The sequence below is a fragment of the Elephantulus edwardii genome, unplaced genomic scaffold (assembly GCF_000299155.1).
Source record: "Elephantulus edwardii isolate Elephantulus edwardi_28Jun2011 unplaced genomic scaffold, EleEdw1.0 scaffold00045, whole genome shotgun sequence".
Classification (NCBI taxonomy): Eukaryota; Metazoa; Chordata; class Mammalia; order Macroscelidea; family Macroscelididae; genus Elephantulus; species Elephantulus edwardii.
The window spans coordinates 2,385,240-2,407,371 of NW_006399795.1; positions in this window are offsets into that span (position 1 = coordinate 2,385,240).

The following is a 22,132-nucleotide window of genomic DNA, read 5'->3' on the forward strand; positions in this document are numbered from 1 at the left end:
ATAATCCTGTTTCACAACATTGGAAATTGAGCTTGTTCCCAGTCTCCGGGCCGGTGAGGGCATGGTCGTGTATATTCCTTATCTTCTCAGTACCGGTTGCTGAGGAGAAAAACCATACAGGGCACAATTTCCTGAGTATATATATATGCCTTAGATTAATATGCATAAAATTATCTTGTAATGAGTTATTTTAAAATTTTTTTTAAAAAAGTGAGTTGGGGAGGAGGAAGGGAGGGCGAAGGGGGCAAAATGTGCAACAATGAATGAATAAAAATCTAACTTTTTTGTAAATGTTCATTAAAATAATAATTAAAATAAAATTTTATTTTAAAAAAATGGAGGGAAAAGAATGCTGTATCCAAGGGAGTTTCATTTCTAGCATACAGTTATCTACCTTCTATGCATGCATGTTTTTGTTGTTGTTGTTGTTGGTGTGTTGGTGTGTTGTAGAGTTGGAACCAGCCTATAGCTGACCCTCTGGGAGATTTTCACAGGCAGTTAATCCCACAGGAGAAGACTGCACGCCTTGAACCTCGTGTTTTCAGGACTGCAGTGCAGCTTCTTGCCACTAGGCTATCAGAGCATACAAGCACTTAATCAGGAGCACACATGAGTGCAGGATGGTGTCGTGTTGCTATTATGCTCAGTACATCCCCTGAGCTTGCGTCTCTGCTTTACTAGCCTCTAGGAGGCCTGATTGTCACCCTCCCCACAGCTACCTGTCACAGCTGCCTCCAGGGAGGGGTTTCAGGGTGTGCCTGTTGCTTTGCATATGTGATAAACGTGGATATGAGTGTGTACCTGACCAGCTGGATTAAGGCATGTGAGGACTGACAATCTGTGATGCCCCTCTCCTCAGATCATTCATGCATTAGAATGCGATATGTGAGTTACACATGTGTGTGTTAGCTATCCATGATGTAACTTCTTTCAAAATACAAAGGTGTTGAAATGAAACAGCCTTGTGTGTGGGTGACCCATGACCCCGTGAACTCTACTTCCTGCCAACACCTCTTCACACAGTGGAGCTGGTGACCATTACGGCCAGTGCCCTGCCAGCTCCCTTCCACCATGGTGCTGGCTTTTTCTCGTGCCCTGTCTGCATGGCATCTGTGGGTCTCTGCATGGCAACTGGTGCTCTCTTTGGTTGATGTTCTAAGCACGTGCTTTCCTTGCTTACCGGGGACACTGTTCCTGCTCACCAGGAACACTCCCTTTGGGTGGATCTGAGCCAAGCTAAGGCAATGAGGGGCCTTTGCTGCTCCCTAATTGGACGCATATGCTCTGGCCTCAGATTTAACAAAATGTTTGATTTATGGAACTGCCATTCAGATGAACTTAAGCTGGATGCTACTGATTAAGCCCAGAACTGGTAGTCCCTGCCACTCTTCCCTACACCCCTCATTCCTCTCTTGCATCTTCCTCATGTTAAGGGACAGGCCTGGGGTGGGTAGGTGTGTGCTGCTCTCTCCTGGACAGCCTGCCTACAGTTAGGTGGGCTCTATGACACAGCTAAGTGCCTCATGAAACAAGACTGGCTACCTGCTTCTAAAGGTGATAGTGTTTGAAGCTCTGCGGAGAAGTTGTGCTTTGCACATAGGATAAGAGTGAGTCAGAATTGACCTAACTGGAAGCTAATAATAACAAAACCAAGTTGTTTGTTTATAAAGTGTCCTTCACTTAGGGAAGGACTCTTAACTTGTGAGGGGTTTGGATGTGTTAGAGGCAGTCCTGTCTGTGAACTACGTAAGTGAAGAGGTCCAGTTGACAGGTTACAGACTTGCTTGGGGAGAGGTGTGAGGTAGAGATGCACAGACATTTGGGGATTGTCAGCATGCACAGGCTGGTAAAAGCATCACCGAACTGCTGGGATCACAGAGGGAAGGAGGGGAGGTGGAGGAGAGTAATCTGAGTCTCTGGTGTTTAGAGGTGAGGACAAGGAGCAGCCAGGGAGATGGGGTGAAAGCACTGAGTGCCTCAGGTATGCTGGGGGGGGGGGCCCAGGCTGAAGATATACCAAGGAAAGTGTTTCAAAGCATGACCACCTGGGTCTAGTGCACCAACAAGACCAAAAACCAAGGACTGAGAACGTGGGGTGCCCTGCATTGAGAAATTTCACAGAATGAGTTCATGAGAGGCTGGGAGAAGAGAGTGGAGAGTTATTACTGTGCAAGTGGCCTGTATAAGGGGACAGCTGGAGAGGAAGTAAGTGAGTTAAAAGAGAAAGAAGGCTGAGAAGGAAGTAGCTGTCGTGTACTGTACAGTCAGAACCTATCTGTACCTGACCCTCGACAGATTTTCTGAGGCAGTTAATCACATGGAAGATTGTCCATTTTTCTCCTGTGGAGCAGCTGGTGGCCTCGAACCTCATGTTTTTGGGATTGCAACACAGCTTCTTGTCACAAGGCCACCAGAGCTCCTTGCCTGTAGTAGAGACAAAGTAATAGGTACTGAGGCTCTAGTGCTACCTACTAAGGGGATTTGGGTCCCAAGCACAGGTCGAAGTGTTGGCCCTAGTTTAGGGAGCAATTTTGTTGCCAAATCACCCACGAGAAAGTCCCCTGTTCTAGGCCTCTATCAACAACAGTATGTGAGGGTGAACTGTCCTCTGATGTATTGGCAACAAATTTGATTATATCACGCCTTTCCATGCCAATCCTTCTTGCCAGGTTCCCAGCCTTATCCCCAGCAATCTAAGGTTTTCCTGTGGAAACTCTAATTATCATTCATATCAGCCTTTCCCAACCAGACCTTCTGAAGTTGCACATGGGACAACAGAAGCCCAGAGAGGTTAAGCAATTTGCCCAAGGCCACACAGCTCTTACGTGGCAGAATGAGAATTCCATCCAATTTCACCCATCAACTGCCTGGCTTCCCAATCAGAAGAACAGGGGTCAAGCGCCTGGGGACTGGGGGTGGAGGGGTGGGGGGCGTTGGGGGGGTGCTGCAGACATGGTGCCTTTCTAGCTTTTGTGTTTATCGCTTTACCTGTGCTGGGCATCCCAGGTGCCAGGAATCCCACAAATATGTGGGGCTTAGGGCAGTGCCCAGGGGGAGACTTCAATTTGAGATTCAATGACCAGACAATGGGTCAAATGCTTTCGGGGGGGGGGGCGCTGTTGAGGCGGTTGAGGACATGCAAAGGTCTAGGGTCCAGGGAAAGCTTCCTATGGAATCGCCTTCTAAGCTGAGCCAAACCTGCTCAGTGTTAAACCCCAAGTACAAAGGTCTAGGGGCTGGGGAAAGATCAGGAAATGGAGGGGACACCAGCTGTCAGGGGCGGAGATGTGGGGCAAGGGGTGTTGGTTGGGGGTGGGTGGGTGAGCCTGTAGGAGTTGGTCCTGGTTGGTAGGGGCCCCCTGATGGCCCCACCGCCTGGTCCGCCAGCCCGCAGGCCGCCTCGGCGGAGCCAACGCGCCCCACCCGCGTGGTGGTCGCCCGGCAGGCCAGGGCGTCTAATGGGCGGCCCGGCCGCGTTCCGGGGAGTGGTCCCGGCCGCGCTAATGTGCGGTCGCCCCGCCCGCCGGCAGCTGGTGCCCCCGCGCCGACCCCGGGCGCCGATCGATACACATCAGGCGGCGGGCGGCCGGGAGCCCCCACCCCCACCCCGGGCGCCTCTGACCGCCGGCCGGGGCCTCCCAGGCGGACGGGGGGTGCCCCACCTCCCCAAGCCCTCTCCCCACCTCTCTCGCCCTCTTTCTGCCCCTCTCCGGGGTTGGCGCCCTCTGCCTCTCTGCACTTTGGGCCTCTATCTCTGCCTCTGTCTCTCTCCGTCCCTTAGGAGTTGGTCAGACGTCCCCACGTTGGGCTCTGGCCTCTGTCCTTGGGCCGTGACAGTGACAGTTACAGCCTCCCTGTGGCTCCTCTTTCCTCTCTGACTACCCTGGAGCCCCAGAGGCTCTGATGACGCCTACAGGCACAAGTAGGAGGCCCAAGTCCCAGCCCAGGAGAGAGGGGAGTGAGGGGCTGAGCTCACATCTTCAGGTTGTTGTTGTTAGGTGCCGTTAAGTCCGCTAAGACTCATGGTGACCCTATGAACAACAGATCCGAACCCTCTGGTGTTCTGCACCACCCATCCTCATGAGCTCCCGCTGTGTCCATACATATCCTCTTAGGGGGTCTTCCTCTCTCCCGGTGCCTTTCCCAGCATGGTGCCTATTTGTAAGGACTGGTTCAGCAGGCTTCAAGAAACTCCTCATTAACTGGCATAAACATTACTTGAAAACAATGTTGTTGTTGTTTTTTTAAATCTAAATTCACAAAGAAAAAAATAATTTAAAGAAAGACAGAAACAGTGCTCCACAGAACTAAACATGGTAAGAAAGCTGAAGTGCTTGCATGACAATAATGCCCGCGGTGAGTAGTATTAGATGTAAACAATTATTATTAGGAATCACTCTGCTGTTACACTCAGTGTAGAGTCTGAACCAACTCATAGCTGACCCTTGATTAGGTTCCAGGCTGTAAATAGCACAGAAGGAGACTGTCCATCTCTCCCATGGAGCTGTCAGTGGATTTGAACTTCCAGAGAGGCTGTGTTCATATTAGGAGCTCAAATATCTACAGAACCGAATAACAGAGAGAGTAAATTTTTATCTCTAATTTTAAAATACAAGTCCCACTTCATAAGAGAGGTAAGTGATGAAAAGACCCTCTAAAGTGGGCTTCAAAGAAAGACATAAGACCCTCTGCTCTGACCTTGGACAAGTTTATTCCCACTCCTTGGCCTCAGTTTCTGCTCCTTGTGAGCCCATCAGTCAGACAAAGGGGTGTGACCTACTTTGAAGATGACAATGTGTCACAGTGTTATTAGCACTCAGAGGGTCTCTGTCCTGACCTCAGTGCAGTAGGAGTTTGTGGGGGCAGGGGGATGGAGTGGGAGTCGGGGGACATAATTTCGTGGTATTGACCAGAGGGGACATGAAGCACCGCAAGGGGTGGCGGGGTTATCTGATGCTCTGATTCTGAGGTCACTGCATGGATTGGTACGCAAATGAAAACTACCAAGCTGTACATTCAAGTGCACATGCATTTTTACGGAACAGAATTTACATGTCCTTCTACAAAAAATGAACAAAGGTTTTCTTTTCTATTGTCCAGTCCTTGTCCTGGAGGAGTTTACAGTCCAGCAGGAAAAGCTTCCTAATAGTCTTTGGTGTCCTCAGAGTAGAGTTGGGGACACACCCCCACCACCTGGAGATTGATTGATTGATTGATTGATGGAGGGAGAGGGGCTTGGATTCTGGGCTTCCTGCTGGGCTCAGGACTATGATTAACCAGTGAGAAAGCAACAAATGGCAGCATTTAATGGTTTTGAGTATATTCATAGAATTGTGCAACCGTCACCACAATCAATTTTAGAATATTTTCATCACACCCGAAAGAAACCCCACACCCATTAGCAGTCACTCCCCATTTTCTTCTCATTTCCCCAGCCCTAGGCAACCGCTAATCTGCTTTCTGTCTCTGTGGATTTGTCTGCTCTGGACAGTACACATAAATGGAATCACACAATCTGTGGTCTTTTGCGTCTGGTTTCTTTCACTTACTATCTTATTGTCAAGGTTCATCTAGATTGTAGCTTGAATCAGGGCCTCTTTCCTTTTTATTGCTGAATAATATTCTATTTTATAGACATACCACAGTTCACTTACTCATCCGTTGATGGAGATGTTTGGGTAGCCACGGTTGCTACTTTCGTGTGACTAGGAATAATGCTGTTATGAGTATTAGTGTACAGATTCTCCCGTGTACATATGTTCTTATTTCTCTTGGGCATTGCATCCAGGAGTGGATTACTGGACCATATGGTAACTTCATATTTAACGTTTTGAAACCCTGCCAGGCTGTTTTCCAAAGTGGCTCCAATGCAGAAGGCTTCCAATTTCTCCACAGCCTTGCCAACACTTGCTGTTATCTGCCTTTTTTATTACAGCCAGCCTAGTGGGTCTAAGGTAGTATCTCACTGTGGTTTTGATTTGCATTTTCTTAATGGCGAATGATGTTTAGCATTTTAAAAATGTGCTTATTGAGCCTTTGTACATCTTTGGAGAAGCATCTGTTCAAACCCTTTACCCATTTTTTCAAATATCTTAATTACCTTTTCTGTCAGTAGCCTCACGCCCCATGCATTGTTCTGACTTGCTTCTTTGCACTTGATGGTATGCCGTGGCGATCTATCCATGTTCTTTATTTTTCCATGATCTCATTATTTTTAAGGAGCTGTGCAAAGTTTCATAGTGTGAGAAGTATATACTAGATTTATGCTTTTGTCAATAATGTTTTGATTACAAAACAACATCCTTCCCAATGCAGGGTTGCCCACCTGAGTGTTCTGAAACAGAGAGCCCTGGAGGTGGAATTGGTGGGTCAAACTTGTCATTTAGAAAGACATTGACTAATTGTTTTCAAATTTAAGTCATTTAAATGACTTAAATATATACTTACCAGCTTTGTGTGATGACATCCATGTCCTTTTATCTTCCTCCACTCTCAAAAACTCAAATTCATTACTGTTGAGTCGGAACCATTCGTGGTTGACCCTCCAGCAGGTTTTCAGAGACTACAAATGGCACTAGATAATGTTACCCATCTTCCTTCTTCAGAGCAGCTGTTGGATTAGAACTTCCAGATGCAATTCCTTATCCATGAGGGCCCTGGTAGTGTGGTGTGTTACATGATGGGCTGTCCACTGGAAAGGTCAAGAGTTTAAATCCAGCAGCTGCTTCACAGGAGAAAAATGGGCTGTCTCCTTCCAGTTTAGAGCCTTGGAAAGCTCATGAAGTGCCCTCCTGAGTGGGAATCAACACCGTGGCAGTGGGCATGAATAGGTAATAACAGTTTTCTTAATTTTTGTCTATTTTCAGATGAAAAAAAGACTTTGTTGCTATTTTTCTTTTCATTTTCATGATTTCTAATGAGTCTGGACTATTCTCCATTAGCCATTTTTATTTTCTCTTTTGTGAAAGGCCTGTTGAATCTCTGGTCTATTTTTCTGGTGAAAATATCCACTAATCTGATAATGGTTAATAAACCGTTACTATCCATTCTGGATATGAACCTTTCCTTGAAGCCATTTGCAGGCCTTTTGTCACATGCTGTTGCAGTTGTGTGCTGTAAAGTTGGAACCAACTTATAGTTGACCCTTAAGCAGGTTTTCAGAGGCAATAAAGTGCGTGGGAGGAGATGGTCCATCCTCCCTTGGAGCAGCTGATGGATTTGATGAATTTGAACCGTGTGACTTTGGGCTTGCAGTGCAACGTCTTACCACTAGGCCACCAGACCTCCCTAAGAATTTGCCATATAGAAATGCTCGGTCTAATGTGGTGAAGGGAGCTTTGGTGGCCTCGTGGCAAAAAGCTGTGAGGCAATCCCAAAGGTTCAAACCCACCAGCTGCTCCGTGGGAGAAGGAGCAGTCTCTTCCCGTGTGATTAACTGCCTCTGAAAACCCACTGGAGGGTCAGCTACGGGTCAATTCCAACTCTCCAGTACACGACAACAGCAGCAGCAGCAACAACAAGCTATTATGCAGAGTGCTTTTATGCACACCTCCCCTTGTTGATACACGGGAGTTTTTCTCTCCTGCTCTCAGGCTGTGAAAAGATTTTCCCCTAGTGTCTGTTTTAAAATAGAGATACACTGTAATGTTGACAATATTGAGATTAAGAAATTATTTTAAAAGCACACATAATTTTATCAGCATTTTGTTTTCCAGGAGAAAAAGCAAAAGCTAAAACAAAACAAAACAAAAAACAAAACAAAAGAAAAAAACTCCACCTCGGCGAGCTCTGGTGGCCTAGTGGCAAGGAGCTGCACTGCAATCCCGCAGGTGTGCGGTTCAAATCCACCAGATGCTCTGCTGAAGAAGGAGGAACAATCTCCTCCGGTACCAGTCAGATCTGATTTGACAGTACACATAAAAAATAAAAAAAAAAAAACCCACCTCAACGCGAACACCCTACTGTAGAAAAAGGGGGTGAAACGCGATCTGAACCACCAGCCTAAGATCAACAACCATAGGAACAGAAAGCAGTCACGCACAAGGAGAACTAGGAAAAGGGCATTATTGCCAAACTCTGCCAGAGAGAAAGTGAAGCAGCAAAGAAGGGGCTTGGCAAGCCACCAGTATCCAACAAGAACAGAGGAGAAGAGGAGGAGAGAGGAAGAAGCTGAAGATGACGAGGAAGAGGACGAGGAAGGAGAAGCAGCCCTCTTCTGATACTGTGTGTGGAGCGCGCATGCGTGTTATGCTTAGTACGTAGATTCAAGCGCCGCTCAACAAAAGGGCTGGTAGCCTTGCTGTCATGTGTCAATGCGTCGGAACAGACTCCTAGCAAGTTTTCAGAAGCTGTAAACTGCACAGGAGGCGATGACCCATCTTTCTCCCACACAGCAGCGGGTAGATTTAAACTGGCAAGGAATTAGCTAGCTCAAAAACACTTCACAAGAAAAAGAAGAGCAGTCAACTTCTATGTGATTTACTGCCTCTGAAAAGCCACTGGAGGGTCAGCTATGAGTCAGCCTCGACTCAGAGCACACACAACAACAGCTCAACATAGACACGTGGTGGGCTGTTAGGAGCATTGAGATCTATTCTCTCCTTTCTTATCACCTTTGTGAGGGGGGGTAATTTCTCATCTCCTTGGCATACTCAGTACCTTAAACTAACCAAAAAGGTCAACTATTCAAATGTGCTAGTTACTCTCCTCCTGTAAAGAATTTACAGCCTCAGATGCCTGATGGAGGGCATTATGAGGGGATACATTCAACAGCAGTGAGTTGGGCTTTGGTGATGGTGGTGTCAGAACAAGCTTTGTCACTTTTGGCCATGTTGTCAAACTTCAACTTTTCCTCCTATAGAGATAGTCTTCCATCTCTTAGAACACTTCTTGGAAATTTGACAGAGGACTTAGGAATATGAATCTCTCATGATGTGCTGTGCTGTTAAACGAGGGGTGGTTGTTGTTGTTGTTGTTATGTGTCATTGAGTCGCTTGTGACTCACAGTGACCCTATGTACAAGAGCCCTAAACGTTGCTCTATCCTGTGCCAACCTCGCCATTTAAATGCAACAATTGATCCATGAGACAAATATGAGCAATCTCCTTCTGCTAACATTTACAAACTCAGGAACCTGATGTTGGGTCACCATAAGTGAACACCCACTCAACAGCAGTGGGTCTGGTTTTGACTTGGAGTTTAGGAGGGGGACACGATACTTGGAAAGGTGGAAGGTCAGTGGAAGAGAGGAAGACCCCCAGTGAGGTGGATTGACACAATGACTACAGCAATGGGATCAAGTGTGTTAGAGATAATGAGGATGGCACAGGATAGGCCAGGGTTCAGGTCTGACTTGGCGGCATCTTACTACAACAATAACATATGCCTTAGGGACCCCTGGTTGCTTAATGGTAAGGTGCTGCATTGCCAACCCAAAGGCAGGCACTTCAGATCCCCCAGCTGTTCTGCAGGAGAAAGATGGACAATCTCTTTTCGTGTGATTACTTCCTCTGGAAACCCACTGGAGGGTCAGCTATAAGTCAGTTCTGACTCAGCATACATAACAACAACATACAAGGGCTGATGCCTTTGAGCTGTGGTGTTGGAGAAAACGGAAAAATCTCAAGGGCTGTTACAGCTGGAGTGGTCCTCAGAGGCAAAGATGACAAAGTTTCTTCTCAGAAGTGTAGGGTTAGCAAAAGACAGGAAGACACTCAACCAGGTGAACTGACACAGCAACTGCAGCAAGGGGCTCAACTATGTCAGAAATGATGGGGATGGCACCGGATAGGACAGGGTTCAGATCTGTCATTCATAGGGTTGTTATGAGTCATCCTTGACTCGATGGCATCTAACAATAACATATGCCAAGCATATACATATGCACTTAACCCTCAGCGAGCTGGATTGATAGATACAGTGACTGCCATAATGGGTTCAAGTGTGCTGGGAATGGTAAGAATGCTGCAGGATAGGACAGGCTTCAAATCTGTTGTTCACAGGGCTACTGTGAGTTGTACTGGAATCGACAGCACCTAACGACAACAACAACAACAACAACAACATATGCCAGGCACTGTGCATGTGGCACTGGGGTAGAAGAGTGACCAAAGCACACGAAACAACTACAATATTTCCTTGACTCACTGGACTGACTCCTGGCCAGATAGGCACTCAGTCAGCAAAATTAAGGTTTTTTGAGTAAGTACAATATGCTAGAAAGTTTTAAGGGCTACAGAAACAAATAGAGCAGTGAGTAGGGCATGGGGAAAGAGATCCTTTTTTCAAATTGTGATTTGAATAAAAGTTCATACAGCAAATTGGTTTTTCATTAAACTATTCATGCACATTCTGGTTTATAACATTCATTGAAATACCCACAATAGAACTGCATTTCCAACACTTCTCCCCTGTAATTCTAATTTCCATTAACCCTTCTATTTTACCTGTTCCTGGTGCCAGGGTTTTATCCTTGGGCGAATGCTGCTCTTTGGGCCTTAAATGGTTGATTATCTGTCTCCATACCTTTTCAATCTATATGCAGAACAGATCATTCAGGGGGCTGGACTTTATGAGGAGGAATGTGGCATCAGCCACAGCAACCTGTGTTACGTAGATGACACAATCTTGCTTGCTGAAACTGAGGAGGACCTGAAGTGTTTGATGCATAAGGCCAAGGACTGTATTTTTCAATATGTATTGAAGCTCAACAATAAGGAAAAAAGGTTCTTACCATTTGGCCCATTGGCAGCACCATGATGAATGGAGAAAAGTTTGAGATTGCTAACAATTTCAGCTTGCTTGGCTACGCAATCAACTCACTTGGTACCAGCAGGCATGAAATTAAAAGATGGATTGCATTAGGAAAATCTGATGTCAGGCTCCTCTCCAAAGTGCCAACGAGCAATGATGTCAGTCTAGAGACAAAGGTGTGCCTGATCCAGGCCATGATCTTCGCCATTACTAGCTATGCATCAGAGAGCTGGACAATGACTAAAGATGACAGAAGAATAGATGCCTTTCAGCTGTAGCTCTAGAGAAGAGTATTGAACATAACATGGACTTCAAAAGAACAAATAGGTATGTCTTGGAAAGGATGAAACCAAGATGCTCCTTGGATGCAAGGATTTTGAAGCTCCGTTTCACATGCTTTAGGCACATGGTCAGGAGGGACCAGTCTTTGGAGAAGGACATCATGCTTGGAAGGGTGGAAGGACAACGCAGGAGAGGAAGGCCCTGGATGAGATGGATTGACGTAGTAACTGGAGTAGTAAGAGTAGAAGTGTCAGAGATGGTGAGAGAGGCTCAGGATAGGGCAGAGTTCAGAGCTATTGCACAATCGCTATGAGTTGCAGGTGTCTCAGCGACACATAACAACAACATTCTAAAGACTATGTGCCTTCCTGGTGTTACCTTAGAGTCCTGTCTATTGTTTTTGCTGAAAGTTGAGCCACAGGGGAGAGTTTTGCTCCAGGTTTGAAGAGTGTCTAAGGGCCATTTTCTTGGGGTTCCAACAGTGTCGATCAGCCCAGTAAGTCTGGCCTTTCTTATTGGTTTTTTTTTTTCATTTTTGTTCCATATTTTCCATGCTCTATCCAGAATATTCTACTATGATCCCTTCCAGAGTAGGAGGAGGCAATTTTAAAGAGAAAGATCAAGAAAGACTTCAATGAAAAGGTGATACTTGAACAAAGAGTTAAGGGAAGTAGCCTTGTGCCTGGGAAGGTGATCCAGGTGGAGAAAACAAACAGTGCAAAGGCCTTGAGGTGGGCTACAAATTTGGAGCTCTCACTGTGGCAGCATGGCTGGACCAAGATGAATGACGGGGAGAGTGGTGGGAGACGAGACCTGGAATAGTGATCAGGGGGCAAATTATATAAAGTGCTGTAAGCCAAGGTACAGACTTAAACTTTCACTCTGAAAGGACAGGAGATGCTGGAAGGTTGTGAGCAGAGGTGGGGTGGAAGTTGATGTAGGTGCTAATGGGACAGCTCTCTATGTGGGTCTGTAATAGATTATAAGGGCACATGTGGAAGCAGGAAGACCAGAGAGGAGGACACTGTTGTGGTTGCCAGGCCAGAGGTGTTGGCCTGGCCTGGGACCACAGCAGTGGAGGGTCAGGAAGTGGTGAGTCTCCAGATGCATTCTGAAGATGGAGCAGACGGGGATTGCCGATGGGTTGGAAGTGCAGGGTGAAGAATGAGGGAAAGAGAAGAGTCAGGACCAGAGACAAAGCTGGAGCTACAGTTAGTGGGGACGGAAAGGAGGTGCCTGCAGCAGACTGGGGAGGAGATGGGACCTGAGCCCTGGATGTTCTGAGTTTTGATGTCTACTACACAACCAGTGGGGACACTGAGTAGGAGCTAAGAAGAGAGATCCAAGCTCAATGAGTGCTGACACGTGACTGTCCCTAAACAAAATGGTCACTGTGTCACATTGGCACTGTGACTGAAGCAATGGGCTCGATGTCAGGGATGATGAGGACAGCACAGGGTAGAACTGGGTTCAGATCGACCTGGCAGCATATAACAACAACAAATGAAATGAACCGTCAGCCTAATTTCAGATTTAAGGCTAAAAAAACAGATGAAAAACCAGCTCATTCATGACATTTTATGTTCATCATACATTGAAATGTTAATGTTGTTATTGTTATGTGCCGTTGAGTTGTCTGAGACTCATAGTGACCCTTTGTACGATAGCCCTAAACCCTGCTCTGTCCTGTGCCAATCACACTGTCTCTGACACACCCATCCCGATTACCCCAGTCACTGAAGCAATCCACCTCATAGAGGGTCTTCCTTCCTGCACTGTCCCTCCACCCTCCCAAGTATGATGTCCAAGGCCTGGTCCCTCCTTGCAGTATATCCAAAATATGTCAGACGAAGCTTCAGAATCTATGCCTCCAAGGAGCAGCTTGGTTTAACCCTCTCTAGGATGGACCTGTTTGTTTTCTTAGCAGTCCATGGTACTCTCAATACTCTTCAACACCATAGCTCAAAGGCATCAATTCTCCTTATATCCTCCCTAGTCATTGTCCAGTTCTCTGACAATATTTTTTAGATAAACCAAACCCCAAACCCCACTGTGGTTGCACTGATTACAACTCATAGTAATTATTCACTGGGTTTTTGAGAAGGTCAATCTTTGTGGGAAGAGAGACTGCCCATCTTTTCCCTGAGGAGCAGCTGTGGATTTGAACTCTCAACTGTTCAGTTAGCAGCGTGGTACGTGATACTCAATACTTCTTAGATTTGGGGTTAAATAAGACATAGTGTCAATATCATTTCACCTGATTGTTTTCAACTTTTGCAGTAAAGTGGCTGCCAGAGAATAACAATTACATGTGAGGCTTAGATTATATTACTGTTGGGCGGTATTAGTCTACCCAGTTGCCAGCTGGGGATTCAGACCCATGGGAACCCTATTGTGTCAGAGGAAAATAGTGCTCCGTACGGTTTTCGACAGCTAAGCTTTCAAGAGTGGATCACCAGGCCTTTCTTCCAGGGCATTTTTGGGTCAACTGGAGCCTCCAATTGTGGTTAGCAGTTGGCTGTGTTAATCCACTTGCACCACTCAGAGACCCCATCCCATGAGTGCTGGTCAGGGAGGTTGTTAAAGCTTCCAGCATGATGAGGTCACCCTGGGAGAGAGTGTGAGAAAGGAGAGGCCCAAGGACCAGGGAGCCCAGAATCTTCCAAAGGTGAAGCGAATAAGGAAGAATGGAAAGGAGATGAAGAAGGAACAACTAGAGAGGTGGGAGGAAAAGGAGGAGACAGGAGTTCTGGAAATCAGAGCAAGAACAGGTGCCGGGGAAGGGGGAGGGGCGTCCTGTGGCCAGTGCTGCTGACCCTGACTGGTTGAATGAGGGCTCGGAAACTGTCACTGAATGTAGCAATATGGGGTCACCAATGGGCAAGAGCAGTTTGCTAATTCCTACGATATCCTGGAGCCCTGACCCTGTGCTGGGTGGTGGAGGTTTGTCAGTGAACAAGAAACAGGGGCTCTGCCTCTGCACAGCGTAGTCACGTGAGCGCCAGTCCCTAAACAATGAGCTGTCGCTCATCTGGGGGCAAAAGTGAAAAAGAAGAGTGCAAGAGGCAGGAAGTAAAACTTGGAGGCCGTACCCTGAGGGCTCAGGAGAAATGCTATTAGATGTTTCAGAGTCACTCTTCACTCCCCCTCCCACTGAAGGAGACTCCATGCAAAATGGAACTGAATTCTGGCTAATTCTGCACCATTCTCATGATTAGTTGAAGATTATCTCATTGTGATTCAGACAGTTTTCATGGAATGATTTTTGAAAGTAGGTTGCCAGTCCTTTCTTCCTAGCCTTTGTCTTAAAACTCTGGTGAAATCTATTCAAGTTCATAGCAATACAGAAGGCTCCACTGACATATGAATGGTGGCTGCACTTGAGGGGCATTGGCTGGGAGTCTGACAACTTCCTGTGTGGAAGGAGAGAATTCTACCACTAACTAGCTGCCTTTGGTGTTCAGAATTCCCCTCCACAACATAGCCCTGACCAAGGAGTGTGGCAAGCAAAGGTGGCATTTTCAAAAGCATGCTAGGGGCCTTACTGTGCCAGAGAACTCTGGAAATATCCCCACAAGGGGGTTAGGATTTGAACTCAGAGTGATCTGGCCCTAAAGTCTGTGTTCTTAACCATGCTGCTCACAGCCCTGATGTCCCAGGGGCGCAGGCAGTACCATAGTCTCTTCTCTCTAACAGCTGTAAGCTGTTGTGCTGCTGGGTTTGCCCCTGAGCCCTAGCCCTTCCTTACTTGCCTTGTTGCCTTAGGTGCGTTGCTTCAGCCTCAGTGTCCTCATCTGTCAAATGGAACCAATCAAATGAAGTGACAGTACCTTAGAAAACACGTCACCACCTGCTTGCTACAGTAGAGTGAGGCCAGGAGGCGCAAAACAACCTGTAACCAACCAAAGGTGCTTTGGAAACTCACCTTCTAGGTGAGGTGGGCAGAGTAGGGAGGGTGGAGTGGGAGGAGGGCACAAGAGCCAGTTCAGTCTCTGAGCCCATCCCTGGTCCGTGTCCTGGAGAAGTTCTGAGCCTCCTTCCTGGTGCCCCTGAAGGCAAGTCACCTCCTCCGGCCCTGCTGTCCCCTCCTGCCGCCAGCTGTCCCCTCCACACTGGATAAACAGCACCTCTGCCCGCCTGCCTCCTCAATCCCTCACGCTTCACCAGAATTAAATTCATCATTCATTTTTTATGGTTTATACATAGTGTAATTTATGTTTTCAAATATATTGAGGTCACACTTTAGCAGAAAAAAAGTATTTCACATTGAAATTGAAGGCATGTGTGTTCCATTAAATGGAGATGTTTGGGATAATTTTAAAAGGCTAAAAGTAGTAGAAAGTAACATTAAAATAAAATTTGAGAGATGTAATTACCCCTAATCGCACCATAAAATAATCAATACTGCATTCCATTATTTCTGACTTTCCAAGTTATAGCTTTTTTTGTTAAGCTCTTGCATATTGATGAGGTGAAAGGGTCGTGTCTTCTGGCGGAGGTCTGATAGAGGTGGAATTAAGGTGGTGTCCTCTCCAATTACCCCTTGGGGAGCGTGAATGCTTCTTCTTCTCAGCTGCTGTCCCCAAGGGGCCACCCACAGTCTAGTGGGTGGCCCAGAGCTTCTGTCCTGAATGGGTAACATTTTTGGAGCTCTCTATGTGCCAAGCTTTTGCAAAGCTCTCTAGATGTGCCATTTAACTCTTACAGCTGACAGTGTGTATCAGCAAGAGCCCCATTTTACAGATGGGCACACTGAGGCTTAGTGGGATAAAGTGATAATTATCAAAGAGCAGAGTTGGGATTTGTGTCTAAATCTATGCTCTCTCCTCCTCTTCTCAAGAAATCTAGTCCCTAGATTAGTCGTCTAGTTTGAGGTGATCTCAGGGATGGAGCCCTGGTGGCCTGATGGTAAGAAGCTACGCAGCAACCCCTAAAGCATGCAGTTTGAATCTATCAGCGGGAGAAGGATGGGCAGTCTCTGCCTGTGTGATTTGCTGCCTTTGAAAACCCACTGGAGGGTCAGCCCTGAGTCGGTTCGATGGCACACAACAAGCAACAAGGGACAGAGTAGCAGGATGTGGGGGGCTGGCCAAGACTTCGCATGTTACGGCTTGGGGTCCACTTTGTGGATAGTTGTCACTGACCACAGTGGCACGAGTTGAGCTGGAAACTTCTACTTCCCTTTGAGGAGACTTGAGGACTTCTCCCCCACCCGTGCATTTTATACAGCAGGTTCTCCTCTCTGAGCCTTCATGTCCTCATCTGTGAAGTGGGATCATAATAAATGTTTCTTGCCGAGTTGTGTGGTTTCAAGAAGATTCTGCTGAATGCAGAGCCAGGGTTGTGGAAAGTACCAGTAACCGGTAGCCACAAAGGTGTTGGGGGCAGTGCCACTAGTGAAGATGCCACTTTCCTTCCCCGGTCTCTTTCCCATCTTTAAAAGGCCCCCGGGGATGTCTTGTTCTCGCTCACGCGCTCTTCCAATCTGTGCACTGAGGTTCTGCCGTGTGTGTGGGGACAAGGTCTGCCTTTGGGATTGTCTAGGGGGAGAAGAGTCCCCAGTTTATTTCACCCAGCTCTACCCTCTGAGCAGGATCGCATGTTTGAGGGGTGTTCCCCAGTCCCTCTTCCTCTCACCTCAAGGGACTTGTGCTCATCAATCTGCAGACTATCCTGAGGTCAGGACTGGCCCCAGAAGAAGGACCTTCACGGAGACTCACTGCCTAATGAAAATGCTGAGATGATCCATCCATCAGGCCTCAAAGTTGGGGTCTCAACACTCTTGGCCCTGGAACCTGAACAACCTGATACTCAGCTTATAAATAGTGACACTTGTGTAGCTAGATAGTTTCCGTCAGAATCTGCATGTTTCTCTACCCAGAGCCCAAATAGTGATATACTCAAAATCTGTGCACCCACAAAACAGCACTCTTCGCAACAGTTAAAAGGTGGAAATAACCCCAATAACCATCATCAGTGAGCGAAATGGGATGTATTCACAGAATGGAATATTATTCAGTCATAAAAAAGGAGTGCCATACAGCTACCCAGTGCAATATGAACCCTGAAAGCATTATGCTAAGTGAAAGAAGACAGATACAAAATGGCATATTTTGCGATTCCATTTATGTGAAATATTCAGAATGGGCAAATCCATAGAGACAGAGAACGGATTTGTGGTTGCCAGGGGACGGGGGAAGGGGAGAATGGAAAATGACTGCTTAATGGATAAAGGTTTCCGTTTGGAGTGATGGAAAGTTCTGGAACTGAATGATGCTGATGGCTGCACAACTTTGTGGATGTACTAAATGTCAGTGAATTGTCCACTTTAAAATGACAGCAGCATTGGTGACTTTTATGCTATGTGTGTTTTACCACAATAAAAATCATCCCGACTGCCCAGGGGCCCGGCCTGTGTCGAGCCTGCTAGCGCTCTGTGCAGGGTTCCTGGGCCCAGCTGCTCAGCGCATTAGAAGCCGGGACAATGGGGAACGGATGAGCTGCTGCTCTCCCTGTGTCATTACCATTAATAATAAACAACAACAGAGTGTATTTTTAAAACTTTCCTTAATGGAGACTCCCAAGAAACAACAACAACAAAAAACCACTCAGGTTATCCGCTGGTCCCCTAAACACACAGAGGCAGAGCCGAGAAGGGGGAGCTGGGATAGAGGGCTTGGCTAGCCCCTGGCGGCTGGGCACCGCTCATGTACTTCTTCTCCCTGCCGGCTGCCCTCAGAGTTTTCCTGGGGGAGTCAGGGACAACTGGTGACATGGGGAAGGGTCTTCCGCATCTGCAGGACCCTTGCCAAGGCCCTGCCTCCTAGACAGCTACAGGTTCAGACTGACCAAACTTCAGAGGTCAGTTTTCTACCCTCTTTCTGCAGGCTGTGCCTGGGGGTGCAGGGAGGGACCTCCAAGCCTGGAGCTCTCTGCAGATGGGCAGTGCTGATCTCAGTGTCCAGTCTATTGTCTTAGGACTCAGCCTCTCTGACATATCTCAGTGGGAACCTTGAGAAGCCAAGAGGCAGGAAGGGGCAGATTCGAGTTATCTCAGCCTAGAGGCTTCAGAACAGGGTCTAGAATGCCGCCCCCTCCACCCCATAGGACCAGTTTGGGGGTCTATTGCTCTCTGCTATTCAACAAAGATGAAACAGAGTGGTCAGTAACCTAGACCTAGGAGCCAGAGACACTTCTCTTGGGCAACTCCCGTCCCTAACCTCCCAAGGCCTCATTCCCCTAACTGTGAAAGGGGGCACCAGTGGTACCTACTTTGTTGGATGAGGATGTTTATGATGCGTGGGATGCCTCAGTGCTGTGCTGAGACAAGGTGACCAATATTCCAGCCACAAGGCCAATAATCCTCTCCCAACTTCATCCATCTGGTGCACCCAGACCCACCAGGGCCCTCTGTCTCTCTTAATCAGAAGGGACCTGGGCTGAGTCTCACACAATGATACCCATCGTGACATCAACTACCTTACTCAACACTCACGGACTTTGTCAAATAATCCAGCTAGCAAATCTGGTTGGGGTGTACTGTGTTCCCCATATCATGGACGTGTAGATTGAGGTTCAGAGAGTCAGAGCATTTCCATCCCCATCTTGATATGGTTTTCAAGACCTATTGCTTTTACATACTGTGCGATGGCGCCATGGGGTATGTCCCACCATGGTCTGGAGCAGAGCCCATGCCTTAGTGTGTGCACATGTGCATGGCAGGATCTGGAGGGAAACGGCACAGCTCAACCATCCTCAGAGGAATCAGGGCCGGAGTGTGGGGTAAGAACTGCTCTTCCAGTTATCCATTCTGAGGCTATGAGCAGGGCCCTTCCTCTCATGTACCTTGCCTTCCCGATTTGTCAAATGATGGGCTAGACTGGAAACTCTCTAAGGTCCCCCCCAGGGCTGACATTGACGTATTTTTCAGTTATTCCCTTGGCTTCTCTCCTCCCTCTCCCTGCTAGCTCTGGTCTCCCTGACAGAGCCTGGCAAATATCTAAGGAAGGCGAAGGCCAGGGTCAGGAGTCAACTGCCCCCCATTTCAGGGGGTGTTAGGGAGAAGGACTCCAAGCCTCTACACCCTCTTCCTGACATGCCCTGTCCCCTTGCTCCCTTTTGGTTAAGAAGGGCCCCCTCGCAATCCCATCCGCAGGCCCTCTGACCCACCCCCACCCCAGGCCCAGTGGCCTCTGCACCAGCTACGGCTCATCCATCCTGTGTGATTTAATTGGCTTCAATTGACAATCATAACAAGAAGGCTCTTTTAGGAAACTTCGGAAATGAAAGGGAGGCCATTAAGAAATTTACATTTGCGAATATGATGTTTAATTAGCAATACCAATAAATTAATAGGAGACTCTTGCTGCGGTTCTGGGTTCATAAAACAGCAGCACTGGTTGGTGGAAGGAGACTGCGGCAGCTGAGCCTGCCTGCGGGGAGGGGACAGGCCAGGGCCACCCCTGGCGCTCCCTGCATCCAGTGTGTCCACCCCGCTCCCCACACACTGCCCAGCCCTTACTGGGGCACAGGGTCCAACAGAGAGAGAGAGTGGACTTTGGAACTAGGTTCCTCTTTATGCTCAGTGGCTTGTTCCTAGGGGGGACTTTCTGATCCTCTGTGTTTTGACCTGTCAAATGGGCATGATAATAATAATCATGTCCACCACAATGGGTGTTGGGAAGATTAAATGCATTAGTACAAATAAAAGTACACAGAACAGAAAAGAATGTGGTATTAAATAAGTATTCGTTATTACTGCTGCTGCTGCTGCTATTATTATTACTAATGGGATAACAAACATGGTGCACCTGGTGAGGTGTAAGGATTGATAAAAACTCAGTGTAATCAGCTTTTGATTTTTCTTTCCTGAGCCCAACTGGGCTCTTGTGTGACTGGGATAGTCACTCTGATGACATGACCACCAGGATGGGCCTGACCCGGAGGCCCACCTGCTTCCTCCTCCTCGGAGGGATTGGAACCACCCCAAGGGTGGAGGCTGTGCCTTGCTTGTTGCCACATTCCCATACGGCCCTGCAGCCCCCCAGCAGCCACTCAAAACAGGTCTGTAAGCAGTAAGGGTGGGGATCTGCTCAGTTTGCAGACCATTGATAGATCCAGATTTCTTTCCTGGGGTCCAGCCACCTCCTCTCTGTCTCTGAGACCCAAGTAATCATCTCCTGCTGGGACACCAGGCTTTGCACCCTCCCCTAGTCCACCAGCTCCCTCCTGCCTGGAGGCCTTCATACGGGCAGGGCCCTTCGAGGAGCGCTCTTTTCTGAATAATAAACTTCTGCTCCTTCTGAGGGGTTCATTTGTGGGCCCTTCTCACTCAGTGGTACACAACAACAACTCCTTCCCCAGTGACAAGAAGGATGGTAAGAGCAAGCCCTTACCAAGGTTTCCCCACCCACCAGGGCCATGTTTCCTCTTCCTCCTCCTCTCTCTCATAATCACTTCCAACCTCCCCAGCACTTGACAGAGAAGCCCGAGTGTGGTCCCCATACCTGTGCTCTCAAAGCTCAGTGGGCTGGCTGGCTCCTTCCAAGGATAAAGTCCTTCCCACCCAGGAATCTTTCTCGTCTCCTGTGCTACCATCTCACTCTGTTCCCTTCATGACTCCGTTCATAGGTTTCCACTGTGTTGCCTTGATTTGACAATTGCTTGTCTGTCTTGTTCGTCTTGGCTGCTCAGGACCGAGTCTTTCTCTTGGTGGCCTACCTAGGCCATAAAGAGTTGTGCTGTTACGCCAAAGGCTACCTCGCTGGCAGTTCAAATCCACCAGCAATGCTGGTGGAATGAGGGATCTCTCATCACTTACAACCTCTGAAAACCTGCTGGAAGGTCAGCTGTGAGTCAGTTCCAACTCCACCGCAAAAAGTTTGGTGGTTTGGGAGTTTTTTTAGATGCTTTGCATAAATAAATGTGTGAACCAATTAGAGTGAGTTTACATGTTACCTCCTCCAGGAAGTCTTCCTTGACTCTACAAGCTCTATTTGTAATCACTTGTGTATTTGTCATTTGTCTCTCCCATCTGATAGCCAGCTCTTCAGTGATGGGGACCTTGTTTTGTTTGCTGCTATTTGCTTGGCCCATGTCCTAGGCTCTGTCACGTGGCAGGTGCTAAGTATTGGCTGGATAAGTGAATGAATAAGTAAATCAATGAGAGAAGGGATATTTGAGTGGGTGTTGAACTGACTGAATGAATCCATGACTGACTAGCTGGATGGATGGATGGATGAATGAATGAATGAATGAGTGAGTGAAAGAATGAACGAGCATGAATGGCAGGTGGAAGGAGTGTTTCCCTGACTGGGGATAAAGCCTGGCTTCTCCTAAGCCCCTCAGCCCCGCCCTCTGCCAAGGTCTTGTTTCCCCAACTGTTTATTAAGTTGTCTAAAGTGCACAGAAAACACGACAATAATTAAAGCAGACACAACAACAGGTAATTAATTGCATTTCCAAAATTTGATCCATGCATATGAATGAAAGGGAGGTCACAGTTTCGGTTGAGGAGGAAGCCCCCACCCTCCCCCAAGCTCTCTGGGGAGCTGAGGATGCTTCCGGCAGCCTCTCCTCTTCCCAACCCCATCTGCTTGGCCCAGATCCCCAGGCCCCCATGGGGGAGGGGTGATACAGGGATGCTTATAGTGGGAGGGATGCCCCAGGAGCTCACACAGGAAAGTGTCACTGCCTTTAGGGGGAGGGAGGAGTTCAGCAGCTCTGCTGACAGGTGGGTCTCTAACCTTAGGGCACCACTGACAGATAAAGTGGGCTCACTGGCTGCAAGAAGAGGTCCCGGATCACTTACAGATTTAAAAAAAAAGTTCCTCCAATTCTCCCTGGATCTTCTGAGTCAGGAGGTTTGATGTGACCCATTGTTCAGATTTTAAACAAGTTCCCAGGCATTGTGGAAGATATGGGAGCGTCTCAGGACCTCAATTCCTAGCCGCCAACTCCAGGAAGTTTCCTCTGGGCCCAGGAGCTCCAGGTGCAGGGCAGCGTCTGAGTTGGTAGGCGCTGGTCCCTGCGTCGTCCAGGAGATGAAGGAGGCAGGGATGCAATTGGACGTTAGTGACCATAGCCAGAGAACCAGGCT